We start from the raw sequence: 26917 nt of genomic DNA, 5'->3' as shown, positions 1-26917 counted from the left end.
TGCTTTGAGAAGGGGGAAACTTTTGGCATCATTATTGTTATTATAAGCGTCATTACTGCCACTTTTCTCTTTTGACAGGACATTATGATATATTACCTCACTTTATTGCAGTTTATGTTATTACATAAATGCTACAATCGACAAAGTTTGGAGAGCACAGGTATTCCTAGAAAGTGCCAAGCAAACCGTAAATCATATTAAGATAATTTTGGGACTTGAAAAGAATAGTGAGTTGAATAGCTTTGTGTGGCTCAAACATATAATGGTACTTTTAGATCATTCACTTGCTGGCTGCAGCATCAAGAATTGGAAAGGAAATAAAATCTAAGGCAATGTATAAAAGAGACCTCACACCTAATTTTCTCCTCTATTATTACATACTTATTTATTACTGTTTACTTATACCTTAGTAATAGCAAGAGGTTCCAGGCAGAGATCAAGCCTGCATTTTAGTAAAAAAAAAGATTCCTGTCTCATTTAATCCAAATATAAAGTGAAAGACAACAGGTGGATACAATGTGAGAGGAGGAGAAGGAAGGTGGCAGTGATGATTACTGCAGTAAACAGCAGTCACCAATTACCCACTCATTGTTTAGCCTTCTTTGTAAAATATAGTACATCTGGAAGGCTGGTAATCGTTATATTTAGATCTGTCTTTAGTTTCTGTAAACTAACAGTGTCCTTTACAGCTACTTGGAAAATGTTTTTCCCCAATGGAGAAACATAGAAAACTTCATGTTTTGTCTGAATGAAAAAAATACAAAAATAATTCACATATTTCAACTTAGTAGGGCCTGAAAGGGCCAAGTAGATCATCCAGCCTGACCTCCCATACATCTCAGGCAATTTATTTTCTTTTAAATATCTTTGTATTAATCCAAATAACCTGTTTTGATTAATGCAGAGAGTCATCCTGCCTTGATCCAGAAAAGTTGGTACATGAAGTATCCTTAATTTTTCTTTGCTAGTTTGTTGTTCTGGCAAACTACCCTGACTGCTAAATATTTTGCTGTGTTTCTAGTTTAAGTTCACCTGACTTCACCTGCCAGTCATTAGTTGCTATTATGACCTACTCTGCTAGATTAAAATGTTCATTGGCAGCTGGAATCATCTTCCAGGAAGGTAATTCAGGGCAGTTCTCAATCAGCTTTTGGATAAATAAAGTTTCTCAGTTCAGAACGCATTTCCCAGCTTCAGAATAAATTTTCTGTATTTTTGTATCTCCTCAGCTTTTTTTCCCCAAGAAAAGGGACAGCGACACAAGAACACAACATGTCCAGTGATACAAGAACATAATGCAAACTCCAGCATCCTTTCCACTAATGTGTTACGCAGACACATAACCACCCCGCCACGCCATGCTCTGTCCCTAGCCTGCTGCTTATATAACAAGGAGTACCTTAGTCCCCTCTTCCTGAGAAACTAGACTCAGGATACACTGCCCATTTCTCAGTGTGATATGTTCCTTGTTCTAGATTATAGCACACTTTACTATGTTAAAATACACATTGCTCAAATGAACCCACCTTGCTTTGTCCTCTCCTGATCATTATGGCAAACGCTGACACTTTTCTCAGCAGTAATTTTTTTTTTTATTTCCAGGTTATTGATTAAAAAAATATGAATAGCTTTAGGCCTATGGACATCACCTTGAATTCATATTAGAAATCATTTGGCGTTTCACATTAACACCTACCCTGTCAGATCTGTCAATATGCCATTCTTAGTATGTTCAATATATACTCAATTTACACTGTATTGTGTTAAGTTTTAAAGGATGTCTTCTGGTACTATGGTGTTTATCAGGTGTCCAAATATGCTACGGCAATCACATTATTACGTTTGTCAGTCCAATCTTTAATTTCACAAAGAGGATATCCAAGTCATATTGGGCAAGACTTGTAGACAATTTCCCTTGGGTTTACTTATTGAAACATTAAGAAAACATACAAACAACAGGGATTGAAATAAGGTCTCCATGATGATACACACACAGTATGTCCCTTTGACAGTGGGAACTTAAAATGAGTGCAACGTAGCCTGTTGCTGTATATATTTGGAGCTCAACTGCACACAAAACAAAGGGATAATGATAATGTGGCTAAACACACCACAGTTGTTTGGGGAAGATGTCAGGAACTTCCTAGTGAGAGGGGAAGAGCTGAAGCTGAAAACCTCAGAAGCTGATTTTCTCAGTTTTTCTATAAATACAAATGCTCTGCACTGTGTTTAAACATTTCAGATTAGTTGCCACAACTCTCTGACTTCTGCATTTATTTGTCTGAAGAAAGTAGGTGCTGGGAAAATAAAGAGGTTGAATATAAATGTTTCTGCTGTTTTTTTGTGCTCGGTACTGAGGTCCTGCCATGAACAGATTCCAGCAGAGAACTAACATTACAGTATCAAGACTTAAGACCTGATTCAAGTTACAGTCCAGTCTACTACAGAATGAAATCAGTTGCACTTCACACTTCTGGAGTCTCCTCTCATCTGTAGAGATCACAACCCTATCCTCTTTCATTCCTTTTTGGGGGTGAGAGGAGGAATAACAGAGCTTTTCCAGGCTCCCTATCTGTATGTAGCTCCAGCATATATCACTTGCTTTCCTTGTTTTCCTCTGAACCAGGAGGAAAAGTCTTTCTATTGAAATGCTAATAGAGGAATAAACTGTATAATAAGACTGCATCCCCTTTGGGCCTACATGTAATTTACACATAAAATGAAATTGCACTTGGCCTTGTTTCATAGCATATTTGTTTAATTATCTTTCTTAAAAAGCTTTTTTCAATTAATTTTCAATATTTAAAAAAGGAATAAAAATGTCCATTTATCTGTGTACCTGATAATTAAGTATAGTTTGGGGAATAATTACATTATCTAATAGCAGAAATTTGTCCAGCTCTAATAACTGGCATTTTTGAACAGTTTTGCTTGCTTTCTTGTTCTCCAACTGCTCTAATTCAAAAGAAGTTTACATTCAGCATGTATCAGTCAGTCCTCACTCATCACACCAGACACTGATCAGTTGACCAAAATGGCTCTGCCTTCTCTGACAATGAGCCAGGGAAGAGTGGACAGATCCATGCTAGCTTGAATCTCTCCAAGAGGGCCATCTGTACAGTTCTGGTATATACCAGGAAAAGTATAACCAATAGAGCTAAGAAAGTATTAAGTTTTTCATGAGCTTTCATTGCCTCTGAGTCACCTCAGTCTGACATACTGTGTTGAATAATGATGATCCTTTTCCAAATACGCTGGAACATCCTTGTTCAGTTTTAGTTGGAACAGATGTGGAAGAGAGCTATTCCAGAGCTAATCACATGACAGCATTTTGAGAAAAAAAAAAAAAAAAAAGTTGTTTAGCATAGTCAAGTAAGGACCAAGAAAGACAGAATTATTGTCTGAAAATACATGGTGCTGGGATTAGTACCAAAGAGGAAAAAATCTAAGCCAATGAGGTCCAAATAGCAACTTCTGGGTCAAAACCAGCCTGCTCATTTTTCCACTGAGGAGGTAAGGAACAGCTGTTTGAGCAGTAAGTCCTGCCTGGACAGCCATTTCCCTCCTTCTCCATATGACTGGCCTAAAAGTGGCCGTTACAGCTTATTACAGTGCCGTGAAGGGGCTGAGGAGATGTCCTCCTGCGGTAAGGTACCTGGCCCTGCATGGGCCCAAGCTACTGCTACCATTGCATCAGCTCACTATAAATGAGGAAGCCCTGGTACTGAGATCCGGCTTACTCATCTCCGAGAGCTTGAGCAATCTGATTTGAACTAAAGGGGTACAGGAAATAGGATGAGCAAAACAAGCAGCTTGGTGTTTCAGGGTAAATAAATGAAATTACCTCATTAAGATGGCCGAACATAGCTAATATTGGCTACTATTAGCATAACACAGGCCAGAACAAGAAACATTGGTTCACTGAGAACTCAGAGTCTTCATCTAACTCAGAGCGTGGAACAGACAGTAGTGAAACAGACTCTGCACCACTGTGGGCTCCTCCACCACAGGAGCAGCTGGAACTTTCTCATATGGACCAAATACATAATATCAAAGATCTTTTCTACCCCCATAAGTGTAATTGCTTCTGTACTGCTTAGCTACAGAACAAGTGTGCTGGAGCGTCATAACCATTTTGTCATTTAACAGATTTAGTAAACAGCACACAGAAAGTTCCACCTAACTTTGTTTAAGGAAAAGATTTTCTACCTAGATGAGCTGTGATGCTCTGTTTCTACAGCTGAGAGAGAGGCAGTACAATGGAAAGAAGTCATGTCATGCATTTCACCAATCTCAGGGCTAAGCAAGGGCTGATTTGTGCAATCAGGTGCTAGGGAAGAAGATAATGAGAAAGCATTAATGAAAATTCTTCTCAGTAGGTTTTTCCTATAGCATTATTATTAGTTGCCAGTTATAGTCTCTGTTGCTGACTCACACTAGGAATGCAAGTGGGACAATGGGGTTTCAGGTCAAGTACTTGTCAGCTGCATGACAAGGTAAAGATCAGGTTTTCTTCAAACTGTCAAACACCTTAAGCAAAGCTTGGTTTCTCAGCTAATGCTCTCCACTCCCCAAGAATATAATGCTTCCTGCAGCCCTGATAGAGGAAATAGTAGCAATAAAAAAAGTTGAGAAACAACCTCACCAGCCTCATTTAAACCTTCCTTTCCACTTTCTCCTGCTTCTTTCTCTGCTTCTGGTTTATATCACCTCACCTTGTAGTTAATCAGGCTGGTGCTGACAATTAGGCTTGTTAACAACTCTCCTTTCAGAAGGCTTGCTCTCTAATTAGACTGCCTGCCCCATTCCAGGCAGCCAGAAGTTAATGTGACTGTTCCCCGTGTTTAGTCCCAACAGCACCTGCAGGGACACCTGGCAGCAAAGGGCAGAGCTTTTAACCCCTGAACTATCAAGGCAATTTAGCACACAGGACAATAAAGCAGCTCGATTTGTAATTAAAACAGGAACACTTTTTAAATATCTTTCTTTCTTTTTTTTTTTGTTTTTATTTGTTTTTGGTTTTAAAGGAATTAAAGATCCAGCTAAGTATCTTGCAGGAGTCACAAAAGTGCCTGTTCAAAGTTTAGTATATAAATTGCATGGCATTCAATGGATGTTAAATACCTAAACAGCTTGGGCATCTAACTACAAATTTAGGTACCTACACACATGGAAAATTTATCTTGGAATGCTTTCTGTGAAACTGAACACTCATTATCTGTGTTTACTTGCTGGACCTGAAAGACCAGTTACATTTATTTCTTAAAAGCCTAGATGTTCTTCTTTATTATATATAAGGTAGTTCAGTCAACATCAGAAGTTTCTATTGCACCCAGAAAAATACGCAAATCTGGGGTCCTTTTTCTGTCCCAAGAACCATCACTTGTTATTTTACCTTTTCTGGTCCTGGAATAGAAGCTCTGCATGATGAAAGTTGCAGTACAGATAAACCGTAATACTATCTTGACACATGTCATACATGCAATTCCATCACAAACCGCTTGCTGCCTTTGCTTTGCATAGTCACTGGCTAAGGTCTTAATTCTGATTGCAGCTGTTCTCCATGCAGTCAACAACTGATTTACCCTCATGAACTTGCACTGTGTTGTCTCTGTGCTGATTGCTGTCAGTTAATTTGACACATGCATTCTGGTTTGCTTCAGTATAGTACCATAAAGTATTTGACGACGATGTAGACCTGAGGCAGAAATAGTTGTGAAAGTATCAGCAGCAGTCATGAGATATAGTGAAGCATTATGGTTTGGGGGCTGTGAGTGGAGAACATGATTCTCAGAGAAGTGTTTCATAGCCAGTGGGTGGTGATTTTTAGTTGGGGCAAAGAATATGCCCAACTGGAGCCGTGACACCAAAACTTCTCCAAGGGGCATAGGGCATATCACACAGCTTGATTTTCAGGCAATAACCTGTGCATTTCTATTTGGGCATATTAATAATAATAGTCAATGGAAAGGTGTCTGTGGTTGCTGACGGCATAAGAGTGGATCTGTAGACTGAGTGGTCGTGAAGACTGACTGGAGTTTTCATCATAGCACTACAGTCTATAGTTTGTCAGTGTAATGGCTAGATGTCAAATGATACCTGTCAAACATAGAAATGTTTAACTTTATTCTTGTGCTAGTAGCTGTACTAACAAGTTAACAAGACTACTCCTCCTGCTGAAGGTCAAGCCTCTGACTAAGTATTTATAGCCTTATTAAAAATAAAAGAAATTCTGAAAAACAAACACCTATACAAAACAATATCCTTCAATTCAGTCAAAGTTTAGCAATGTTTATTTTATTCCTTACCATACTTCCCTCATGCTATGTATCTGGGGGCCATTTATTATGGAAGTGTTTACAGGAGCTATTGATAACACCGATGTACAAATATCAGTAGTTTTCTGTGCTGCTGGAGACTTTATGGTTCACTTTCATAAAAACTTAATTGAAGAGCACTGCTGAGGAAGCCAAAGTAGACACTCCTTAGCTTGGTTTGATGAGTCGAAGCTTCAGTGATTCTTTTGCGGTATATTAACAATAGCAACAATACCATTTTCAACAGATTAAAATTTAAGAACAGCTACTCTACTGTGTCCCAGTGGGTTAGCTCCTCGTTATGTTTTGTTGAAAATGATGTTATAATCTTGACTTTTTTAAAAAGTAAAATATTAAAGACTGTTTTGACTCGTACAGCTATGCAGTGTTAAATGCCCATCTAAATGAAGATGGCTTCATTAGCTCCCAGAAAAATTGAATTTCCTCCAGAGTTGACTCTACCTATCATAACACAACCTCTGTAATACAGCTTTATTCTTTAGGAATTGAAACACTGCCGACAGGTTTCAGTGGACATTGTGTGTAACTTTTGACTTTGATAACACATAGTTAATATAGTACAGAGAAAAGTAGGCATATACACCCTGGCATCAAACAAGAATGCATGACCCTTCTTTTTTTAAGACAGCCATTCCTACCCAACTCCACTGCAGAGTGGCAGATCAATGCAGAGATGACAGCACAGAAGAGTAGTGGATGCAGGGATGACGGAGTTGCAGAAGAATATGACAAAATGCAGACTACCAAGGGTATTGTAGAAGTTTAAAGCAAAGGAAAGAACTCCAAGGTAGGGAGATGTGGAAAAAGTATTTTGTAGAGCTGGTCAAAGATGTCGTGCTCAAATATCTCTTTCCTGACACAATAGTGTTTTTGACAGAACAATAATTTTCGTGAGAAGGTTTGTCATTGGGGGGAAGATTTTAGATTGCTGACATATTTCAACGAAACAAACTACAGAGATTTTGGTAGCTGAAAATTCAAGCAAATTTTTTTCTCCTGCATGACAATTTTAAGGAGATAATGTAATTCTTAGAGGGGTCTTTTTTATGGGAATAAAAGGTTATTCTCTCCAAAATAATTTATTTAGTATTAGGATAAAAACAGAAATGGGAAGGGTGCTAAAAAGATGAACAAAATGGACAAAGTTGGAAAGGAAAATATGAAAACGATAAGTGAGATGGAATTTATCTGGGGGAATTTTCATGGACAGAAAAATGATCAATGAAAAGAGAAAGCCTAAAGGCAGATATATTGTGAACAAACAATAAGAAGGCAAGAAAAGCAAAAAAAATGAAAACAAGATGGTGCAAAAACATATGGGCAAAAAGTCATCTTTCTTGGGCCTGCTGGTAGATAGTAGAAGTTTTGGTTTTGACATTTGACATCTGCCAAGGAACTCATAGAGTTTCAGCTAATCCTGTTTATTGTTTTGCTTCAATTTATGCTTTTCTTAATGGAGCCATCTTTGAAATCAGTAGGAAGAGTTAATGGTTGCATATAAAACGGCAAGAAGGCAGGTGCCGTTCTGTCAGTAGAGTTGAGTCACTGTTGGGGTGCAGTGTATGCCCACCCTCCTGGGGGATGTGGGTTTTATCATGACCTTCAAAGTTTTCGTCTGTACTGCAAGACAAGGTGCAGGAAGACAGTTACAGAGCAGTTGCAAGCCCAGGGGAAGTCCTGAAGCTGAGGATTTTTTTGTTTTACTCAAAAGTTGTAACTGCATGCCCAAACTTCCTCAACTTCACCCCATGGTTTTTATGGTGCTGCTACTCTTCTGTGTCTTTCCCTTTTGTTTTCCCTGAGAATCCCACTACTATCTCATATATAACTTATGCCCCTTTCAGCTCTCCTTTCTCTGTGCCAGCTCTCATTTGCTACCCCACTTCTGATCCCACCTTTGTGCTTTTCTGCAGCACTCAGAAACTTCTCAAATCCAGAGTTCAAAAAAAAGCCCAGAGAAGAAAGGCTACCCAGGGCTATGCGTTTTCAGGCTTAAGCCCACTTTTTAGTTCTGATCAGAATTTATTTTATCATGTCAATGTGTTACAGCAACACAATCCTTTCTATAGTCTCCTGAATAAACCAACTCAGAGTAATTTAAAAGTACAAGCCTACACTCTGTGTTTATAGGGAGTCCTGTAAGACACTTGCTTGTGCTCTAAAAAAGAGGAAATAATGTTGTTAACAGCTACAACTAAGCAACTAAAATGAAAAAGGAGTTTAAGCACTTCTAGCTGGAAAGTTTTGCTGTACACAGCAGCAAAACACAGACTACAACACAAGGGAGGAGCCACTGTAATTGCCTTTTGCTGTGATCTCTTGATTTTTGATTGAAAGGATCATATCTAGGGTTCTATGCTCATTCTTTTCTCATAAGCTCTCAGTACTTAGAAGTCTTTTCTTCCACTCTTAATTTGCCTGGAGCAAGGCTTTTATCTAGACTTTTAGCCAAGAGGCACCTGCTGAAATATTCATTGGCAGAAATTGTGCCATGGGTGTTTTTCCCCATTTGTCCAGTTCCATGTCATTAAAATAAGGTTGAATGCAATGAAAATAGGATTTGACACAGAAGAATAGCATTCTCTCAAAAACTTTATATAATAGGCAATTAACCCTTTTCAGTGCAAGAATTTAAATACTAAAGACAAAGTATCCTTTGTCAATGGCCCTTTTGCACCGCATCAAAATGTAATTGAATATTATAACTTCACTTTGTGGGAGAATCAAATTTTAATCTGCAATCTTTTATGAGGAGGATTTAAAGATTTTGTTATTTGATTTTTATACCGATCTCTACTGAAACATGATGGTCATTTGAGAAAAATATAAATTTGAGAAAATGCAAAAAACCTGAGCCTTTAAAATCTTATAATGTGTACCTAAAGTCCATTCTTCCTCTCTCCCTCCCTTCTTTCCTTCCTTCCTTCCTTCCTTCCTTCCTTCCTTCCTTCCATTCATCCTTCCTTCTTGCCTGTCTGCCTTGCCTTCTCATAATACTCAGATGACCATATGAAATGATTCAAATGACGTTTTTTGTTTGGATTTTGGTCTGGGAATGAAAATAGCAGTTTTCAAAAATCTCAAAGGATAAAAATTAAATTGAATCAGAGAGGACCCCAGGTATACACAATTAAACCTGGAATATTTTTGACCTTATACAAAGTTAGCCTCAAAATTCATCAGTTAGCCTTTCTTTGAGCACAGGTCAGGTGAACTCTGGGTGAACTCTGGAGGTCCCTTCTGATCAAAATTTTTCTTTGATTCTATTTTGTGATTCTAATAGGAGCAGATAATGTAGATTGAGGAGTATTTTTTTTAATTTTTAAATTTAATCAGTTTTGCAACAGCAGGAGGTAAACCAGAAGTCTTCAGTATGATATTATTTCACCCTGTGTTTGAGGGGCTAATTCTAGGCCTGATCTGAGAGTCTTCACAAGAATATAAATCCAATGATATACAAGACATTTCCTTGTAGACGTACTGGAAATTTCCTTGCGTGGTTCCTGTCAGATTTTGTTGCCTGATAACACAGACACATAATACTTTAACAATCTTTCTCTAAAGATCTCAAAGTACATGAAAAGCAGTCACAAATTAAACAGTGTAAAGCTTTTTCTTTTAAAATGGGGAAATATTTCATTGTCTCACATGTATTGGTATAAAAACAGACATAAAGAAATCAAGATTTTTCTCAAGATTTTGCAACAAAAATAATGGGCAATTACTGTTGTACATCTAAATATTATAACATAGGGCTTGCAGCCTGTGGGTGGCAAAGGATGGAACAGTTTAATACGACATCTCTCTTCCTCCTAGGCTATCAAAATTCTGGACTCTTTAGAAAACAGCATTATTTGCTTAGGTAAGTTACAGCAAAACTTGAACAACTGCAGTGCAGTGTCTTTCAGCCCCAGCCTGAATCTTCCTCTCTGTTACCCTCCCGTGCATCAGACAGACTGCCTGCAGGTAGGAGTGAAGAGAGCATGGAGTCCTTCTGGGCTCTTTAATGGCAGTTCTCTATTATTTTTGCACTTGAATACTTCTCCCATGAATTACTCCATTTTCATGATTCTTTATGTGAAAGTAAGGGTGTAACCAGTTTAGACATAAAGATCTTAACTGTCAACATTGTGTTCCATGAGTAAGATCATCAATCTCTTTAAAAATACCTTTGTATCTCATGAACCTTTTTTTTAGATGCATAGATTATGAGGGGAGTTACAAATATTGATCTGTACTTTTTTTTTTAAAAAAAAAGAAGGCTCAAAATAAGTAGCCAAAGTAATGACCATGTAAAGGATGTATATATTTATTGTAGGACGAAAGGAGAGAGTAAAACTCTAATTTTTGTTACACCAAGTTGAAATCTGGACTTTCTCCACAGCTTCAAATGGAATTGCATTGGATTGGCACTGGTGCGACTGAAAACAGAACATGGCTTTCAACTCACTCATTACACTACAGTGATAACCTGTGGCCTGAAGCGTGATTTTTCTTATCAACCTCCACTCACCCACAGCTAATGGAAGCCATTTGACCCACAAATTATATTGAAGAAGATTCTGATATTTCTGCAGTGTCAGGTCAGAATACAACAATACTCCATCCAGTACAAGTACTGCTGTTGTAAGTTTCTTGGTGGAAATACAACACACAAGCCTAGCAAACAAAATCATAGTACGTGCTCTTCTACAACCTGTAGCAGGCATTTTGGTGGTTTAATTATTCCCACATAGAATAAAAGGAGTTTCACAGGGAGACTGAAGACAGAACATTTTGCATGAAAGCCACTCAATGAAAGGAAATTTTTTTCTGTTAGAAATGGTCATTTGTTTAGGTTGCAGTTTATGAAAAGTTTTAGATGTATACTTATGTTTATCCTTATTCAGCAAACATTCTAACATATGCATTAAAAAAACTCTAAGTCCAAGATTTAAATATTTTAAAGTTAAGCGAAAGAGTTTAAGTATTTTAAAGTTAGACAATGAGATACTTAACTTGTTGGCATTTGGCTGATGGCAAGGAGTCCAGACCCATAAGAGGTGACCCTGGGTATCTGTGATCTTCCCTAGATAATATCTGGAGGGATATATATGTTTGTGTGTGTGTATATATATATGGAAGATGCTTCAGAATGCCTCAAGGTCTCTCAAGTTAAGGCATTTCCGTGCTAGTCCAGCCAGAAATTTCCAGATCACAATTCCAGTTGTCCAATGCTATCTGAGTCCTGTGTCAGTCCCTCATGTTCCTTTTTGAGTCTGACCACAAGATCTTTCAAAATAGAGATGAAGATCTGAATCAGGAGCTTTGAGGTCTACACACAGATGCAGACCTCATGGGAGCTCTACAGAGCAGGCTCTGCGCTGTTAGGCACTGACGCTGTCCGTGCTCTGTCCTGCTTTATTCCAAAAGGAAATACAGGGAAAGATCCAAAAGTCAGGGTCAAAAAGCTTAGATCCTCTTTCAACCTTTACCAAGCTAGGAATGAAAAATTTGGCATGAAGTCTCTAGCCTTTTGGACCGCCAATTACAGAGAAAAAAATCCAACAACTTCAGTTACTTCAGATTTTTCCTAACAGGCATGAGAGGAGAACTTGGCACTCTAGGAGTAAAGTGCTGGGTTTACCCCTTTTGATAATGTGAGACTATATTCCCATCTTTCTGCAGTAAAAATTCTGAGAAAAGGCCCGGTCAGCAAGACCTTGTGTCCTATCATAATGCTGTACATATATCACCAAATTCTTCACTCGGGTACCTTAGCATAAATCTGGAGATACTTTATTGAAGTCAATGGATGTGATTCCAGATTTACAGCAGCATCACTGGCAGCAGATCTTGGCCTTTGGCTGCTTTTTTCAGACTTTTCTCAGTGCATAGTAGCATATGTGCTATTTCAAAGGAAAAAAAGCCATAATGTTGCCATGATAGAAGAACAAGTGCAGCCAAGGGTGTTAGAGCACAGTTCTTGATTACATCAAAATTGCTTAAGACAAGACTGACTGCTTCATTGACTTAACGCAGCTGTGGGATCTGAAAGATTCTGATGGAAACAGCATTGGTGCTCTCCACAACCTCCTTTAAAAACAGCCTCCTACGTTAAAAAAAAAAAAAAAAAAGGCACAAGGAATGAGCTATGAGAAACTGCAGTAAATGAGAAGCAGGATTTTAATGTATAAATGTAAAAATATTTTTCTAAAGCAAAGCAAATAACCTGATAACTGCTTAACACCACTGAACAGCAGTCAGAAAATTATAATCTAATAAAAAGGCAGTTGGCATCATTGGTAAATGAACTTTCTCCACTACTCAACTGTACTCTGTCCAACCTGATATGTAGTAGAATAAGCTTCACTTAACCCTCTGACTGGAAGGATTAGGAGTTAAATACAGCAATTCTGATTATGAAAAATAAAAAGAGATGGAGAGTAGCAATAAACTACTTTGCAACCCCGGAGTACGAAAACATTTAAAGTTTATAGATCTGGCACAGGAAAGAATGATCATGATTACAGCTGGATTGCATTTCACTATTTGGATTGTGATCTTTGATTGGACACAGCCAGTTTTTCTGATTGCAAGAGCAAATGCATTCCAACTTTCTTGTGTTAATTCACTTATTAACCATTTCAGCAGAGACTTTTCCCAATATGTTCCCAATATCCAGTATCAATTTGCTGGTTTTGGTCAAATCTCCTGCCAGTGCATGTGGATATGCAGATATGGGATATGCAGACCTTCAGAATTAATTAATTTAAAACTCCAAGTGAATATTTGTGGTGCTGTTCTGCAATAACCTCCAGGAATAACTCATATTGAAGATACAGATTCCATATGGACAGTTGCAGGAATCCCATGTGTTGTAGGGGTATTCCTGGGAGAAAAGGGAGATCTTTTCCTGCCCCTACACCTCAGACTCTAAAATGGCCTCTTGGGAGCACAAGGTGTGTACATATGCAGGTATGTACCACACAGCAGAAAGGCTGATATTTTTACCCTCTTCTTTCCATTCTGGACTGAGGAATTCACCTGAAAAAAAGCTACTTGTTAATGGTTTCTAATGTCCTTTATTTTCCATCTTAACAAGGACAAACAATGAATTACAGTGAGAAGAAAAGCTGCTTCCATACTGTTGTTATTTATTTACTATCTATCTCTGTTATAACAAACTCTACAGAGCAATTAGAAAAAACACAAACTATTTCTGTTCTATTTCTGTTAAATTGGATTTGATTTAATTGTTCAATGGCGTTCAGTGAGCTGTTTTTCTGATATATATAAAATTTTGCATTCATAGTTCTGTCAGGTTTGTTAGTTCCAAGTACTAGAGTGATTCCCTATGACAGATACAGTTTGTCCTCTCCCCCCACTGATACCTTTAAGGCAGACAGAATGTAGGATCAATACAATACCTACACTTACCTCTGAAATTAGAAATAACTTGTTATAGACACGGAAATTTCACGTGAGAGGTCAGAATTAAAAAGAAACATCATATGCCACTTCCTTTACGTAAAGACACTAAGACAAAAAAAAAAAAAAAAAAAAATCAGTCCTAAACCAAATCAGGATAGGAGGATAGTGTTAGTTTTAGTGTCTGGCTTTGAGGATCCATCAGAAACTGAGCACAGAGGAGAACAATAGCACACCTGAAAAATTTCTTGAGATCACAGAGTCTTTAGGTGTTTACTTGACATGCTTGAGTTCTTCAGGAACTTGCTTCTCAAAGGTTTTACTCCACAGAGAGTGAGGATAACAGCTGACTTTTGTACTGAGCAAGTTATTTGTGGAAAACCTGGGCTTGTTTCTGTCTTGCCAAACAGCTCCTGGAAGTGCAAGGCCTTCACTTTCACGAAGTTAAACTAGACTAAAAAGGTACTCAACAACAAGATCAGGTTCATGGAGAAAGATCTCATAGAGTTGCTCTCTGCTCACCACTCTCTTCTCCAGGGATGGAAAAATCTGTACAAATGCTTTTGTTGAACAGAAGTGGCCACTGAAAATTGCAAATATTCCCCTAAATCCTTTTGCTGAGAATCTCTGTAGAATTTGCGTTATTCATTTGAATTCATCTATAGCTCTTCTCTAAAGTAGCAAAGATTTATCCAACTATTTTGTGTTTAAATATGGAGCTCAAAACCCTAATCACAATTTAATTTGACTAAATACTTACATACTTTATGGTCAATCATCCAGATCTTTTACAAGGTCCCTTGGCTTTGGAATTACTAATCTCAAATGGTACTATATATGAGCCTTGTCTGACATGACATATATTGAAACAGACTGTGGAACGATCACTTAGAGATGAGAACCTTGCTACAGTTTTAGTGAACCAAAGCTAAGAGGCAAATTATTCAATTATAGTAAATTTACAGTAGCTTAATATTTGATAGAAGTGGTTCTTCTGTCATCAGAGCATCATATTGAAAACCCTTGAGCAGCAAAATAGCTCCGGAAATGCTGAGGATGTTTTAGCCACTTATTAAGAAAATTCATCTATCTTGATTTTTTATGAACACTTTGGCTCTTTGTGCAATAATGGCTGCTGAGACATTTTTGGTTTGTGCATTGATGGTCCAATTTACCTTGGATAGCAGTGCACTAGAGGGAGTGAGAGAGAAGTATGAGTGCAGGTAGGTTATGTAGGAGTTGTGGCTCCATAATTAACCCAAGGGCAGTAATTGCTCCGGGCAGCATCTGTAGAAGCATCTAATGCAAAGAAGTCTGCTCTCCTGTTTCAGTATAATACATCAAGAAGTCTGCAGAGGGGGAACAGTGTCAGTCCCAAATTTTTCCCCAAACTACACCTCAGGTCACTGTAATTTGTTCCAGTCTGTTATGTGTCTCCCCCTATAGGTTTGTCCAAGTGAGATAGGACTCCGATAGTGAAGTCAATCAAGAGAAATAGTTTTGTAGAGCAGGTAGTACAGGTTCATGAATCTGAGAACACTGAAGCTTACAGCAGGAATTCAAAGGCCCCTATTTTAAAAATCAATAGTTTGTCAGTCCTCTTCTGAAGCCATATATTAAGCTTATATTCAGCAGTTGCATTATTTTGATTTAATGCTTGTATAAATACAACAGTAACAGATTGCAGTGTGTATCAGCCCACCAATTTGTTCTGTATTCAGCAATCCAGATGGTCACTTTTCAAAATGGAGGATGTCATTGCGTACAGTCTCAGTGGTAATGCAGCTATAACACATACATCCCAGAAAACCCTGTAAGGGTTAACTACACCTGCTGGTGACAAAGTTGTGAACATCAATTCCTTCTAAGGATCATTTCCCAAGTCACTTGCTGTTTTCACTCTGGAAATGAAAGAAGTTCTGCGTATGGCCAGGAAAATGTAACATCCTGGGCTTGGTTGAAAACATTTATTTTCCAGTAGTAATTCCTGCTCACCCTCAAACTTCTTAGCATTGGTGTGGACAAATGGTTAGGCTTTGTTCCTCTCCATTTGAATGAGCATTGTAAGCAGTAAAGGTTCACGCAAAGCAGTACTCTATGTTCAGTACTTTAAGTGAAAAGATACTTCTGCATAGAGCAGAAGTAAATGAGTATAATAAAGATTGCTCTTTTCATAATATATGCACCAAGCTGTTCTTTGGAAAATTATTTGTAGTTAGGAGTGTACAAAGATTGCTAAAAGGTAACTACAAAAATCCTAATTTTCATTGGTTTTTGTTCTACTTTGGGTTCCTAATTCACTCTTGAGTCATATAAGCAGCAACCTACTAGATTAAGTGATGATATGCTTAGAGTTCTCAGTCATTTATCGTGGAATTAACTCTGTCTTATATTTGCTTCTGTGACATTTATAGTAAGTTGCATTGCAGTTTCATTTGATTTAGCTACTTATTTATTTTTAGGTCTGGATATAGCAGACTATATTTTCACTATAGTGCAAAAGGTATGCTGTTATTGTTACTACTGTCATCACTTATTAAGATAACCCTTCACCTTTCTATTTTTCTTATTGTAATGGGCAATTTAAGCCTGACTAAGCAAAAAGACTCTATCTGCAAAGTGGAGAAGATGATAGAGCATTTTTCTTGCCTTTTAACCCAAGAATTGTCAATTTCTATCAGCAGTAGCAGGGCCTGACACTTAGGGTAGCTTGAACCTGCTTTGCATGTTGTGAATTCTTACAACAGCAGCATGAATTGTGACAGGGGCTAATTAGCATTTCCACCCCCTCTATTCAACTCTCTTATTTTTGACGACAAGTGCCAGAAGCAGTAGTGGAAGTTTAACTAAACCCAGATTAAGAAATTAGTCTCCAGTTTTGGAAGTTAAGGAAGAAGAAGATAGATCAACCTTTGTGGCAGGTACTTCCAAGCATTGTGTATGTGAATGTGATATGTATATATTTACACCTTTATTTCTTTGTGTTGGATACACAACTGTTTGTGACTCTCTGACATTTGAGAACAATACATGCAGTGACTTCCAGCTGCCCCTTCAAGGTATCCATCCAGATCCCAGTGAAGCTAGTGACAGTCTTTCTGGTGGCTTCACTTGATATTAACTTCTAGTTTTATGTACAGAGGGTGCAAGCTAGTATTTCTCCAATATGGAAATAGGGTATGACACTTAATTAACCTCCACCCAGTGTAACCAGCTCCTTTTGATCTTTCTCACATGATGTGTAAGCCTTTCTGAAATCAGGTGAAATCCCATGGGCCAAGGATGCATACATCTACTGGGGTAGACTGCGATTAAATAGACTCCAGTGTGGAGACATGAACATACAACCTACCTTTGTTATTATTATCCCCACTAAATATTTATATTGCAGTAGCCTGTAAGAGCCTCACTCAAAATCTTTGCCTGCTATGTGCCACTCTACTTCCAAATAAATCAAAGACTGTTGCAGCTTGTAGCATCACAAAAAGGTGCAGTAGCATTCATCAGCTGTATGGCTGAACTAAGAAGTGAACAGGTCTTTTTAGCCCCAGTCTGGTGTCCTTATCACTAGATATGCTGACTGTCATATTTATATATTATATAAATATATAAATATATATTTAGTCCAGGCACTAGGTAAGAAGAACATAACTTTGCAGTCTAATGTAACAAACCACCGTGTCACGTACCGTTGGCTCCTCTGACTGAAACATGATACTGCTTTTAAGATAGTTATAGTGCATTTTCTCATTCTTGCCTTGTGCTTCTGATTTGGCTATAAAAATGTGTTGCATTTAGATCGAACCTCTCTGCAACACAAGTTTTTGCCCCGTGTTTGTACAGCACCTAGCACGGGATGAGACCCTGATACCTGATTAGGGGTCCTAGCACTAGTGCACTGTGAACAAGTGTCTAAAAATAGAAAAGCAAGGACAAAAATGACAGTGTAGCAAAAAAAAAACAAACTGAAAATAGTCTGCAAATATGTTTTAAGTAATGATGATAAATAGTTAAAAAAAGCTAGTATAAAAGATCCAGTGCCCCTATTCATTACAGCACTTATGCATGTGCTTAACATTATCTATATGAAAACCCCCAAGATTTCAAGGATACTAGTCATATACTTAAAAATTAAGCTTCAAGTTAGTGAAATACAGCATTAATGAGGGTAATTTGGATAGTCTATTATGCACAATGAATTAATCACCTGTCGGACTAATTATGCCTTATTGAAATGTTGATCCCAACTGTAATCACACCAAACTTGCCAAGCTGTTCAGAACCGAGGCGACTTGTTGGGTTGTCCGTGCAGTATGCATGCAAAGATTCAGCCAGAGATCAGCCTGCCTCAAAGTTAGCGAAGTTCCATGAATCCTTTGTGTCCACTGACTTGGAGGGGAAGTTTTTCATGTAGCAGGCTCAGAAGATGAGGGCTCTACTTTAGGAGCAAGGAGGGAGTTCCTGAGCATACAATCCAAGGGAATCAAGTCAAATGGAGGGTGGGAAAAACTGCTGAGAGCAGTAGACTGTGATGAATTCCATCACCAGCCTAACTTGTGAGGGACCCATCAAAAAAGGCAGTTCCTGCATTATTAGTTTCATGTCAGTGTATTAGGACAATGGATGCTCTCTCTGGTATGCTTCTCTGAGCAGTGTACTTATTTTAAGAGAAATGTCAGGAACATGATTTGATAGTAGGATCTTCTGGGGGTTGTAGGTGCTGAAGGAGGTCACTTAAGGACTTCCAAAGCTAACCCCTTCACATCTCACTTTTGCATGCCTAATTTATTGCTTCAGTCAGCACATTCTAACTATGAATGAGGGAGCCATTTGATTGAGGTTATTCTGGGAAAAATCCAAACATTCACTGCAAACCTGAAAAGCTAAACTTGTAACTGGAAGTCCCATAAATCTCTGCACATATAGAGAGAATGAGATATCTTTTGCTGTCTCAATCTAGACTATTTCCTTCATGGGGTATAGAAACATAGAATTATAGAATCCTTTAGGTTAGAAAAGACCTTTAAGATCATCAAGTCCAACCATTAACTTAACACTGCTAAGACCACCACTATACCATGTCCATAAGCACCTCGTCAACATGCCTTTTAAATACCTCCAGGGATGGTGACTCAATCACCTCCCTGGGCAGCCTGTTCCAATGTCTGACAAGGCATTCAGTGAAGAAGTTTTTCCTAATATCCAATTTAAACCTCCTCTGGCACCATTTCCTCTTGTCCTATCACTTGTCACTTGGGAGAAGAGACCAGCATCCACCTTTTTACAACCCCCTTTCAATTAGTTGTAGAGAGCACTAAGGTCTCTCCTCAGCGTCCTCTTCTCCAGGCTAAACAACCCCAGTTCTCTCAGCCGCTCCTCATAAGACTTGTGCTCCAGACTCCTCACCAGCTTCGTCGCCCTTCTCTGGACACGCTCCAGCACCTCAGTGTCCTTCTTGTAGTGAGGGGCCCAAAACTGAACACAGTATTTGAGGTGCGGCCTCACCAGTGCCCTATCAGTTCCCTACTCCTGCTGGCCACACTATTTCTGATACAGGCCAGGATGCTGTTGGCCTTTTTGGCCACCTGGGCACACTGCTGGATCATATTCAGCTGGCTGTCAATCAACACTCCCAAGTCCTTTTCTGCTGGGCAGCTTTCCAGCCACTCGTCCCCAGGCAAGTAGCATTGCATGGGGTTGTTGTGACCCAAGTGCAGGACCCGGCACTTGGCCTTGTTGAACCTCATACAATTGGCCTCAGCCCATCGATCCAGCCCGTCCAGATCCCTCTGCAGAGCCTTCCTACCCTCAAGCAGATCAACACTCCCACCCAACTTGGTGTTGTCTGCAAACTTACTGAGGGTGCACTCAATACCCTTGTCCAGATCGTTGACAAAGATATTAAACAAGACCCGCCCTGGTACCGAGCCCTGGGGAACACCGCTTGTGACCAGCTGCCAACTGGATTTAACTCCATTCACCACAACCCTTTGGGCCCGGCCATCCAGCCAGTTTTTTACCCAGTGAAGAGCATGCCCATCCAAGCCATAAGCAGTCAGTTTCTCCAGAAGAATGCTATGGGAAATGTTGTCAAAGCCTTCACTAAAATCTAGGTAGACTATATCCACAGCCTTTCCCTCGTCCACTAAATGGGTCACTTTGTCATAGAAGGAGGTCAGGTTAGTCACACTTACAACACTGGGGAGTTTTCAGTCTTTTGTTCTCTTTCCTTCCTGCTGTTTGATGTTGGTTTTTACACTTAATATAAGAGTTGTGGAAGGCAGGCCTTCTGCTTTTAGCAAGCAACATCACAAATACTGCTTTGGTTTCTACCTGACTTGTTCTTTAATTACGGAAATTAAATAAAAGAACTTCCCCCCACTCTGAGTGTGTTTGGGGAATGTTCAGACACTCTTTTAAAAGTGCAGAACTTTAGTGCCTTTAGGATATAACAATGCTTTATTTGGATTCAAGTGATTAAAGAGCTAATTTTCTTAGTGGGAGGTTAGTACATTTATACAGAGAAACTGCATTACAGGAATATGGATACATTTGAGTTCCACAGGGGCCCAGGGAATTCCAAATTCCCATCTCTCTGCCTGTAGCAGCAAAGACCATAAAAAAGAAGAAAAAAAAAACCCCTCAACATTTCGTATCTTCTGAGTCTGGTGTCTTCTACATAGCTGGAGACAGTTACATTAATTTTTCCCTAGGGGACTAACTTTTTCTGAAGTTATCTGTTTGGTCCTTTTAATTGTAAAGTCATCTAGCTAATTTCCTCTGCATTGATTTTCAAATGATGCTGTAAATGTGAGGTTCAGATTCTGTTTCTGTCTAACTGATTTTGTTGCTTAGTTCTTTCAAAGAAGTTTGATTTCAATCACGTTAAAAATTTGAATACAGAAAAGCAAAGATGAGAGCATAAAATCTGTGCAATACTGCACAGTTTTTAATTGTGCCATAGGATTGTTTCCAGTGAAAAAAAGGGCTTTGTAACTGTAATATTTTCCATTCTATGTACAGAGCAGGATTGCAGCAAGTATTTGGAAGAAGTATTTCTTTTATTTTTTTATGCCCTACCTATTTGCTGAATTCAGTCTGGGGATGCTGTTCATTGTCCTGATAAGCTGTCTGAATGCTTTTCCTCAGTATTATCTGGAATAGGAGTGCCAAGACTTAGATGATGAAGGGTACAGTCTCCAGCTGAAAGCCAGGCAGGCATTTCACCCAAGAGGAATGGAATTAATCAACATGGAATTTGGCCTGGATCCAGGAACTAGCACATTTAGGCTTGCAGCAATGTCATCTTCAATGACTATGTGTCGTTGGCTTTGGTTCATCCAAATGAAGACATCTCTAACAAAACGGGTGGTTCAGGTTGGATTACCACAATACTGAGCTAGAGTGAAATGAAGTGTTTGCTGAGCGAAAGGTGTGAACACCTTTAAGCACATGTGGTTTACTCCTATTTTGTCATCCAAACACTTACCAAACCCAATACTACTTATAGTGTGTGCATGGACACAATCACTGTCCAAGCTGAAGTGAAGCATCTCCTGTCAGCCTCTGGAAAGTCTCATGCTGCTCCTCTGACAGTGGAGCCACAGTTGCATGCTCTGCACACTCCTTCAGCTCATCGGCTGGTGACTCTTGTGGGTTATCAGTAATAGTGGAACTGCATTATGGAGATGAATTTATGCTCCTGCAGTGCAGATGGATGACTACACAGGAGACCAAAAAATGAAGAACTGGAAGAAGATTTCCTCAACAATAGCTTCTTTTTACTTCTTCTCCACCTGCCACTGAAAAACATTTTTCCTGATAGTAGTTGCATTCATTCATGTTTAGGTGTTTGTGCTTTGCTCAAAGCACTGGCATTGGAATTGACTTATGATTAGTAGGTTTTACAATGCATTTCTCAAGCAATAAACATCCAGTCTTTAATTTTCCATCTAACTGAGTGCTGGACAGGCAAAGCTTGGCTAATTACTGAGTAGGGTTTAAAGAGCTAACCAATGGTGGGTACAATACCCAGGCAAATCAATTGTTTCAATCCCAGTCTGAGCTCTACTCTGGTTTTATAAGGATTGATGTATGAAATAAACTCCATTACCTGGGGAAGAGACTAGCAAATACTGTAGATATTTTATATTGCTGTTTAAAAGCTGAGGAGATTAATGCTAGATCCTTTATTTTAGTGACACAGCACAGTAATCTGGGTTCAGACAGTTGGTTTATTGAAGGGAAACCCTTTTTTGTCTGCATTCCAGGATTTAAAAGAAAAAATAGAAGCTGGGATTAGAGCCAGACTGAGGAGAACTGATGCAGTCTGTCAGCAAACCCTCAGGTAACAATATCATAATTTATAAATTCTACCAACAATAGGATAGTAATTAAAGATGTAAGTTTCCCTTTTCCTGTCCCTATTTTCAGCAAAACAGATTTCAAAATGCTAAACTGTTTGTGTGTGTGTGTCCCAAAGCAAGGATTTAAACCAAAACCAAAAAAACCCCTCTCCAAAAAACAAAGAATCAAGCCATACACAAGAAGAGGGCTTCATTTTTGCCTCTGTTATGACTTGCTGTTCTTATTGCTTTTGCTATAATGGGCTGGTGCCGCATTGGACTTTCTGACATGCATCACTGCATGATCCAGAATTGCTTTCTTACAAAGTCAGGTTGGACCTTTTTGTGATTTGTTTTGATTTAAAATGAGAAGGAGCATGCTGGCCCAGATCTTGCACTGGGGAAAATCTACAGAGTTCCTTGGAGCTTGTGAATTTGCCCTCATGAGGTACATCCTTGCTGTATCTAGTGTTTGGCCCATTAATTCAAATAGCTTGGGCTGACTGAACTAAGAATGGGGCTACATGTGGGGAAGAGAAATAGTTGGCTGGTATAACAGGACCTGCCTCCCCAAATTACAGCAACCCTAATTATTTCATACTCTAAGAACAGTGTAGGATCATGTTGAATAATACAGTGAGATTATTGTTGGCAAATGCTGACATTTTAGTGGCAAACAAGGATGCAGATAACAGTTACGGTACCACATCATTTTTGTTGGCACTAATCAGAATATTTCCAATGCCTGTCTAATTTCTGCTTATTTCATTTGTAATGCCCTTGAGTTATGGACATTATTTTATGTAATGCTTCTACAGTGCCCAGCACAATAGGGCTCTATTTGTGATTGGGAATAGAGGGTGGTAGATTAATAGTAATAACAATAATATTAATAATAATAAATTCATTATATCAGTTTATACTGTGATCTTGTCAGCACTCATGAGTTAAGCAGTGTTGGACTAGTCCAATAGTTAAATGGCAGGCTGTCAGGGAACACTTCTGTTTAACAGATGGTACTGAACAAGCGCCCAGGCATGGTGTTAGGACATTGTGTTGTATCAGGTTCCACCAGACATAAAATTGAGGTCTTGACCACTTACAGCCACAAAAATTAAACGCCATAAGAAATAAATATACTAACCACAAGGCCTGACTGCAGTGCTGACTGTAACCTGCAAAAAGACTTCTCCTGACTGGTGGTCACTGAATCCGATCCATATTGGCCAAGTCAATCTTTGAGACTCTCTCTGCCAGGTCTGCTTCTCTAGTGTCCCTGGATAAGGTTCATTTCACCTTGTGTGTTACACCATTTAGCAATATTGCCCTGTAGTGTCCCTAAACAGATCCTTCATGTCACTCTGGTTTTTTTAATAGTGAATGTTGTTGTCTTCCTACATACAGATCTGACAGTTAAGCTAAACAGTACAATGTTCGTCTGGCCTCTATATCTAGGAACTGGTCTCTGGCTTTCCTTGGGGAAATGCTGGATTGCAAATATCAAGGTATCTGAAATGGATCTGTGACTCAAAAATGTGTATCCTGCCAAGGAAGGAAGTGATGTATTTGATTTTTACCTTTTCATTTTGATTCTAGACTTGCCTAACTGTTGATAGTCATTTCAAAGATTTAATCTACTTTATTCCTCTTCTTTTTTACTGAATGTCTCATGAAGAAAGGATGAGTGAGGATAAAAAGGACAGTCTTTCCAAACATATCCTTCTTTTAGGAAACCCTCCTTTTCTTTCTCTTTCACACCAAAGGAAGAATTTTAAGTTCAGTTTGCTTTTCTTCTTTAAGCCTTGACAAACCGTTCAGGAAAGAATTTGGATCCACCCAAATTTATGTCCTGGTCAAGTAGCCTGAGCTGAACCTAAGCAGATGAGTAAGGGCTGTTTGGATTTACTATGCTGTTCTTTGGTGGCTCTCTCCACTTGGTGACCTAAACTGTGATTATTAAGTCCCCAATTTAGGAACAACTGGGAGTACCCATTGGTGCACACCAGCCACTAGGATTGCCTCTGCCCTGCACATCCTGCAAAAATTTTGTGCAGTGCAAATCACTCACACAATAAACAGGTAAGTATCAAAATGCTTCTAATATTTCCTTGTCCATGTGATTGTCTTTTCTGCTTTCATAGCCTCCAGGCAATATCCTTCAGAACTCATATATACATCTTTTCCTGAGCTAAAGAAGAAAATACTAATGATTATACTGGACAGTCCTTGCAGTCATTACTGTATTGATGATACAAAAAGATTTGTGAAAATTGTGACATTCTCTCAGATCCACTTGTTTTGCTAATCTCACTTAGCCCAGCTGCTTATCCTGTATGTAATACGAAATATTTGAATTTATGAAAAATTAAGAATGAGTCGGAACATGTGTTGGTTAATGAAACAAAATTCTAAACAAATAATGCCACAGATTGTAATTATTTAAAGCTCAGAAAGATTTCTGGGAAGGCAATGAAATACAAACTAATAGGTGAATTCATGAGGGCTGCCATCACCATGAATACCACCATGACCTCATCGACCTTCTCTCCAAACAGTGCTACTTACTCACTTCAGGATTCAGTTCACAGTCGCTCTCCTGGCCTTTAATGGAAGTGAGTGACTTTGGGGTATAAGCAGGGCATGATTATAATACCATAATGAACTACCTCCTGCATGTGTATCCCCTACCTTGTGCTACAGGGAATTAGAATGACCTCAGCTGTATGTCATAGGCTGTTAGCAGTGAGCCCAGGTACGTGAAGATGAGCTTAGTCTTAACATGGGAATATGTAGTGAACTGGGGGCTAGATCCATAAAAGGACCTGGGTCATGCAACGTGTAATTTTTAGGTGCCTGGCAGTTTAGTGAAATTCGCAGCCCCCATGCAAAATGTTGCAGGCAACACATGACATGTAAAGAGTGAGGAACCTAGAGACTGGACCCTCAAAAACCGGGAAGCTTTAGCATCTCATAAAGCACACACCAGACAAGAAGAGGCTAATTTCCTCTCTCAGGGAGAGGGGTCTTTTGAGATTCCTAATCACAGTGGAGCTGGGCACCTAATTCTGGCTTTGGCTATCCTCATGAGGAGTTAAGTGTATAGAAACAAATATACCTGCAACCTAAGCACTTGCATTCAGACTGCTCTCCAGAGTGTCAGAGAGTACTTTTTAAATCTTTATCTTCTTTGATGTGGAGCAGGGACTGAAGTTTTGGGGTTTTTTTGCCTTTTTTTTTTTCTTCATCCAAGAACAGTGCCCAAACCACTTGGTTATCTGGCATTCTGGATGGAGTTTTCAATTGTTCCTAGTGAAGAAGTTATGTATGTATAATTACAGATTCAGAATTTGGCAGCAGATGAGTGAGAGGTTAAGGATCTCTGCAATGCTTAAAAATTTGATTGATTTGCCCAAAATCTCTCTGTGGACCTAACCCTGAGAAAGCACAACATTTGGAGCCTGTAACTAGCTAGATTTAAGTTCTGTAGTTGCTGTAACAGCAAAGCTCTCTGAGCTGTACAATGTAGCAATGAAGTCTTAGATGACCGCTGAATTTAGCACACTTACCTAATTAGCAAAGCCTCACTCTTGATATAATCCTGTACATGTCAATAACTTAAACATTATAGATGGATAAACTGAAGCAGAAGAAAATTCTGAGTTGCACAAAATCACATGAAACTTTCAGAAAGCAATGTGTACATACCAGTCCCCTTTTATTTGCATCTCTCTGTTTTTCATTTATATTAACTCACCTTCTTTGCTATGTGCATGTCTCCAGAAAGGAGAAATGTCTCTGAGACAATGGTTATTGGGTGTCACATAAATTTGTAAGAGCTTATCTCTCCAAAGGTCAGATCCTCATGGAAATAAAGTCAATTTACTTAGTGTTTTAAATGGAAGTTAGTTAGCTCATGAGTGTTTGCAGGATACCCAGTCCTGCCTGGTTTCTTGCTTTCAGGCACACACCCATTCCTAGAAATGTGTTCTCTCATGTTAGGAGCTCTGGTCTAACCATCGCAATATATAAGGTTATGAAAGGATTTGCTTAAGGCATTTTTATTTTTATTCAGGCAAGCAGTCAGGAGAAGAGGGAGGTGGTAAGGGGGAACAAAATGATCTTGGATTTAACATGGATGAGAATCGTGAAAATGCATAACTCTCAAATGCTTGTGCTTTGGGAGACGGTACTGCTTCAGTTTAAGAATGAATGAAAGAGAAATAGACAAGTGATGTGTAGTTTCTTGTTCAGAATGAATTAGTACAAGAGGAAAGGTTTGGGTAAGGGATTTGACAAATAAGTTTGAGAATAATCTAACAAAAGTGGACTGGACAGACTATAAAGCAAGATGGCACGTGCCCATCTTTTCTAATAAGAGGGGTGGGTAAACCCAAACAGAGTGAAGATAGGATGAAACAAATGTGTCTGTTGAAGGAAGGTTTCTGCCCAAAACATTAGGCCAACAAAATTTGAATCTGAATCTCACAAAGTCGATGCAAAGGAGAATAACACAAGGTCAATGCATTTTTCCAGCTTTCATTTCAGCTATCTGGGAGGCAGTGTGATATGTTAAAACCTTTATTTTCAGTCAGTGTTAAGTGAATGTGCAGCTAGAGATGCACAAAAATGATGATATTAAAGTAAAAAAATATCCCTTGAGAGCATGTCTCTCTACCTCCTCATCCCCCCAGCACAGTTAGAGCTTCTTCTGGCCAACAAAGCCAATCTATAGTTATTATATCTCTTTGTCTCTTTTCATATCTCCTAATAGAAGCACTGTTGTAGCTGCTGGCTAGAAAATTAGCCAAGTGAACTCTCTCTGTC

The sequence above is a fragment of the Gavia stellata genome, chromosome 7 (genome assembly GCF_030936135.1).
Source record: "Gavia stellata isolate bGavSte3 chromosome 7, bGavSte3.hap2, whole genome shotgun sequence".
Classification (NCBI taxonomy): Eukaryota; Metazoa; Chordata; class Aves; order Gaviiformes; family Gaviidae; genus Gavia; species Gavia stellata.
Note: the sequence above shows the minus strand (reverse complement) of the source record.